Genomic DNA, 6,048 nt, shown 5'->3' with positions numbered 1-6,048 from the left:
AAAAAAAAAAAAAAAAAAATGCTGCTGTAGCTAAGGGAAACCAAAAGGCAGACTGCCTCCCGCGAGCCTGCTGCTGTCCCTGTTACCCCACTGACCCTGCTTCCAGCCATCTCTTTCCCACAGCCTGGTTTACCCGACCACCCAGCGTACTCTTCTAAGGAAAAAAGGCAGGCATCAAATCTGCAAGCCGGCAAAAATCAGGATGGATGGTGAATCCTTCCAAACCCTGAGCCCTCGGGGAGGCCTTCATCAGCCGCCTCCACTCTTCCACCCACTTGGAAAAAACAAAGTTGGTCCAACTTTTAAACAGCCGTTTTAAAATCCCACACCTCCAAAACTTAACTAGCCAAGTGGCCTCCCAATGCACGGCTTGTGCGCAGGTGAAGTCTGGATTGGGCCATCGTCCCCGAGGACGTAGCCCAGGACAAAGGTGGAAAGTTAACTTTACCAAAGCAAAGCCACGCCGGGCAGCGTGTACCTTTTCCAGATGAACTAAGGCTTTTGCCACTAAAACTGCCACTACCGCAGTAAAGTTCTTACTCAACAAAATTGCCCCCCGTTATGAATTGCCTGTTGCTACAGGGTCTACTAATGGGCAGGCCTTCACCTCGTCCATAGCTCAGTCAGCAAGGCGTTAAATATTCAGTAAAAACTCCACTGTGCCCACCGACCCCGGAGCTCTTAACAGGTAAAAACGCATAAATCGTACCTTAAAAAATACTCTTACCAAATTAATCCTGGAAACCGGTAAAAACTGAGTAAGGCTCCCTCCTTTAGCCCTTCTTAGGGTCAGGTGCACTCCTTACAAGGCAGAATCCTCTCCTTTGAAAATCACATGTAAAAGGGCCCCACCTGTTTTGCCTAAATTAAGGCATACCCAATTAGCAGAAATATCCCCAGCTAACTTGTTACAGTAATTGCAGTCTCTCCCACAGGTTCAAGGTATTATCCAGCCGCTTGTCCGGGAAGCACACCCTAATCCAGCTCTTAACAGGATCCCGCCACCCTTTCGGTCCAGGTAGCCTGGTATATGTCAAAAAGTTCCAGAAGAAAGGTCTCACTCTCGCTTAAAAAAAAACTCACACTGTCATCCTCACTACACCCGCGGCCCTAAAGGTGAACGGTATTCCTGCTTGAATTCATCACTCCCGCCTCAAAAAGGCCAGCGGAACACAGCAAAAAACATGGGTCCCCAAGCCCGGGTCAGGCCCCTTAGGCCTGCGCCTAAGTGGGGTGCAGCCATCAGACTAGTTCTTTTTGTCTACTTTGTTCCTGGTCGTTCAGCCCTCGGCCCCCCACCTACTCTTCCGGCTTCTTTTGCAACGGGCTCCTGAACGCCACCTAAAAAAAAGTACCTCCAGTAAAGTTTCTTTTTTCTATCAGTTTATGTGTTTTGTTCCCAAAGCCCAGCCGTTCCCTCAAAATCCAGCAAAGTTTGCCCCTGAGGGCAGGAGCGGAACTCGTTAACCCTGCCGCAGGGTTCGAACACACAAAGTAAATGAATGCCGCAGCTCAAGGGGGGCAAAAACGGGACTCCAACAAGTCAATGTCTACCTGTCCTAAAAACCACCCTAATGCTGCCTGCGGGACAGTTACACGTTTTTCTGTCATGTAAAACCCTGAACTACTTTAATAACTACATTAGCAGGCCTCTTCTCCTCCTCTGGTTGGGGTTAACTTTCCAGCCCTGTATACTAAATTCGTTTATTAATTTTGTAAAACGGCTTCTGTCAAACTTCTGTATCTAAAAACCCAATATAATCCCCTCGCTGTAACTAAGGAATCAGTCATTTAAATCCCCAAAAACACAAGTGGGGAATGTAATAACCTGCTTTTTGCCGGCTAAAACTCTCTTTCTCAGACTAAAAGCTGCTTCACGTTAGCTTCTTGGGCCGGACAGACTCCACCCTAGCGTCTTCATTTTAGTTACTTTCCCACCATTAAGTACGGAACTACAGGCTGCAGCCGGGGCAGGCGGACACTGGGCACATCCAGGAATGCATCTGCTACTAAAAGGCCAAGTCACGTGGCACCCGCAGAGCCTGGGAATGTGCCCAGAGCCCCCATTGTCTGTAAGTTGTGTGTCTTCCATAACAGCTTCACCCCTTGCACGTCGCACTCATGTACCAGTTCTCATGTCCTAGTTTATCTTTTAACTGTTTGCTTACTCTGCTTCTGTGACAAATTTGCTTCAGCTAGGTTCCCCTAACGACCTAACTTTTTCTTAGGTGTCAAAAAAATTTTGGGCGTTAGCCACCCCTGGGTCACCGGCGTAATAAAGGACTCATAATTCAATCTCAGAGTGTGGCGCATTCCTTAACTCACTCGGGTACACCACCAGGTCCCTCTACGAGGTGGCAAAGCTCGTCAGTCAGTGTCCCTACTCTCACATGCCGTTTGTATCTGGGATTTGGTCCTCATGAATGCCTTTATCTGGATTTGCCAGTGAAGTGGAACGGCAGTCCTGGGCACACAGCCCATCCGCTTTTATTACCCTTTTTAGTAACAAAATCAAGGCAACAGGGTGTGGTGGCGCGCGCCTGTAGTCCCAGCTATTTGGGAGGCCAAGGCAGGGGAATTGCTTGAACCCGGGAGGGGGAGGTTGCAGTGAGCCAAGATCGTGCCACTGCACTCCAGCCTGGGTGGCAGAGCAAGACGCCGTGTCAAAAATAAAAAAATCAAGGCAACAGTTCATGTTGCTGCCAGTAGGTGGCAAATCGTACGCAGGAGGTGCTCCTCCTAACTTTCTCCTGTCCAAGACAAATAAAATACAGGACGAATCTCTGAAATTAACGTATTTGGGAGGAAAGAACTGCCATTCAGGATATACACACAGACCGGCCGGCCTTTGATATGCCCAAAAAATCGGGACACGTGAGGTCAGGAGTTTGAGACCAACATGACCAACATGGAGAAACCCCATCTCTACTAAAAGCACAAAAATTAGCTGAGCGTGGTGGTAGTTGCCTGAAATCCCAACTACTCAGGAGGCTGAGGCAAGAGAATTGCTTGAGCCAGAGAGGTAGAGGTTGCAGTGAGCTGACATTGTGGCATTGCACGCTGGCCTGGGTGACAGAGCAAGACTCCGTCTCAAAATAAACAATAAAAAGCAGCTTCCTAAGACACTCCCACCAGTGTGCCATGTCAGTTTACCATTGCCATGGCAATACCTGGGAGTTACCTGCCCCTTTCCAGGGCAATGATCGTGCGACCCCTTCCCTGCATAAACCGCTCCTTAATCTACATGTAATTCAAGGTAGGCATAAATATAACGGCAGAACTGCTCTGAGCAGCTGCTCTCAGCACGTGGCCTGTGGGGCCGCCCTGCTCTGCAGGAGCAGTCACTGAGCTGGGACATTGCTGCCTTTTTTCTTTTTTCCCCAAGACAGAGTTTCGCTCTTGTTCCCCGGGGTGGAGTGCAGTGGCACAATCTCAGCTCACCGCAACCTCCGCCTCCCTGGTTCAAGGGATTCTCTTGCCTCAGCCTCCCGAGTAGCTGGGATTACAGGCATGCGCCACCATGCCCGGCTAATTTTTTCTATTTTTAGTAGAGACGGGGTTTCACCGTTGGTCAGGCTGGTTTCGAACTCCCAACCTTAGGTGATCCACTCACCGCCTCAACCACCCAAAGTTCTGGGATGACAGGCGTGAGCCGCCACCGTGCCCGGCCACACGGCAGCTTTAATAAAGCTGTTTTCTACCTTCCCAGCCACTGGATCTTGAATTCTTTCTTTCCTGGGCAGGAAAGAATTCGAGATCCAGTGGCTGGGAGGGTAGAAAACAGCTTTATTAAAATAGGTCCTGAGGAACTAGGACCCACTTTGGGGCTCACCGGCTCTGCACCACTAGAAATGTCCATTTTATCACAGGCATGTTGAGGGACACCCACCCCACACACACACATACACACAACCTCTAGGTTGGGGAGCTGGCAGTCAGAATTCATATGGCCCAAAGCCAGAAAGCCAAATGTCCAATTCGCCCAAAGAGGCTTCCAACGAGTTCGCCAAAAGGACTGATTTCTCTCTCTGCCCTCATCTCAATTTCTTTTTGATTTAGTTTTTATTTCATAATCATAAACTAAACCCTGCAATCCAGCTAGGCATGGCAGGGAACAAGGAAAACATGGAACCCAAAGGGAACTGCAGCGAGAGCACAGAGATTCTAGGACACCGCGAGCAAATGGGGCCAAGGGCGCTGTCCTGAGCTACAGACGGAACGGGCTGCTGGTTAAAATACTGTAAAGCACAAGTGAAACTTACCAGAGTCGTCCACAGTCGGCAATGGGGATCTTCTGGCTGGTCTCGCCATTCCCGGACCCAAAGCGATCCATGGCCTCCGCAGTGTTCATGCCTTCCTTTTTGCCAAGGACCACATGCATACCATCCCGCCACTCAGTCTTGGCAGCGCAGATGAAACACTAGGAACCGTCTGTGTTGGCTCCAGCATCTGCCATAGTCGACGTCAGGACCTGTATGCTTCGGGATGAAGTCCTCATCGTCAAAGTTCTCCCCATAATTGGACTTGCCACCAGTGCCATTATGGCGTGTGAAAGCCACCACCCTGACACATAAACCCTGGAGTAATTCTGTGAAAGCAGGAACCCTTACAACCAAATCCTGTCCGGTGCTCAGAGCACGAACATTTTCTGCTGTCTTTGGAAACTTGTCTGCAAACAGCTTGAAGGAGATGGGGCCCAAGGGCTCGCTGTCAACGGGAATGTCAAAGAACACCGTGGGTCTGACCATGGCTGGTAACACAGGGCTCCTGGCGGCGGCAGCGTCTGCAAAGCCTTTTTTGTTTGCTAAGAGAATCTCCCTGTTGCCCAGGCTGGAGTGCAACGGCACGATCTTGGCTCACCGCAACCTCCGCTTCCTGGGTTCAAGCAATCCTCCCAAGTAGCTGGCATTACAGGCATGTGCCACCACGCCCCGCTAATCTTGTATTTTTAGTAGAGATGGGGTTTCGCCACATTGGTCAGGCTGGTCTCAAACTCCCGACCTCAGGTGATCCACCTGCCTCGGCCTCCCAAAGCGCTGGGATGACAGGCGTGAGCCCCCGCGCCCGGCCAGCGATCTGTTTTGAGGAATGCTCATCTCCAACGTAGTTATAGAACCACAACATTCTTTTTTTGAATACTGGTCTCAGGTGCCGAATGATAGAAGAGTGACATCAGTAAGGCAGCCTGGAAAGTCCCGGCCCTCCACGTGATCTCACGGATGAAAAAGCTTGGGTGAGCTCTGAAACCGGTGAAAAAGCTGGAGCAACGGAGGCCTGTGTGAAAGTGCAGAGGGCGTTTGACTTCCAGGTTGGCGCTGCTCCGGACCAGGAGGAAACCACTCCAGCCTGCGACCTCGTCCCACAGGAGAAAGGAAAGCAGGAGGACCCTTGCAGTCTTGACCCAAGGAGATCCTGGGCTGTAGGAGCCGTCTGGAAGCTGTATCTCGGAGCATTGGGAGCCCGAGCCTCTGCGCTGATTCCCACGCCCCTGCTCCACCGCGCACGCGCCCACGCCCCCATCCCGGATTCAGGCGAGCCGTGGGGGCAGGGAGGGCCGTTTTGTCCCTCTAGGGCGTGGCTATAACAAAGTACCAAGGTTTGGGTGGAATTAAACAACAGGAATTTATTTTCTAACACTTCTGGAAGCTAGAAGTCCAAGATCAAGGTGTTGGCAGAATCGGTTTCTCCTGAAGCACTTTAAAAATAAACAAAAACCTGAATAGCCTATGGGTCAAAGAAGTAATTAGAAATTACAAAGTCCTATTAACTGAATAGAAATGAAAACACAGCATATCAAAATGTATGGAAGCCTGTGGGCCCAGATGACCAGGGGCAGACATATGCTGTCTCTATTATTGCTGATTAAACACATATAAGCTTGATTTGCTTATTAGCTTATAGAATTCGTGATACACTGAAGTTTATACCCTGATCAGAAGTCGATTATGGAGCACGGACTCAGGTTTCACCTGGGGTAACCGTAATAGATTATGGAGCACGGACTCAGGTTTCACCTGGGGTAACCGTAATAGATTATGGAGCACGCAC

The 6,048-nt window shown here is 50.1% G+C and overlaps 1 pseudogene; it reads right to left on the bottom strand.

Annotated features, from left to right (window-relative positions):
• Nucleotides 1-4,255: 4,255 nt before the first annotated feature.
• LOC116539697 lies at nucleotides 4,256-4,854 on the bottom strand (annotated as a pseudogene).
• Nucleotides 4,855-6,048: the final 1,194 nt, after the last annotated feature.

This window comes from Sapajus apella, unplaced genomic scaffold (genome assembly GCF_009761245.1).
Source record: "Sapajus apella isolate SASKATOON/1434 unplaced genomic scaffold, GSC_monkey_1.0 scaffold130, whole genome shotgun sequence".
Classification (NCBI taxonomy): Eukaryota; Metazoa; Chordata; class Mammalia; order Primates; family Cebidae; genus Sapajus; species Sapajus apella.
The sequence above is the reverse complement of the archived record's forward strand: the minus strand, read 5'-3'. Positions and strand labels throughout refer to the sequence as shown.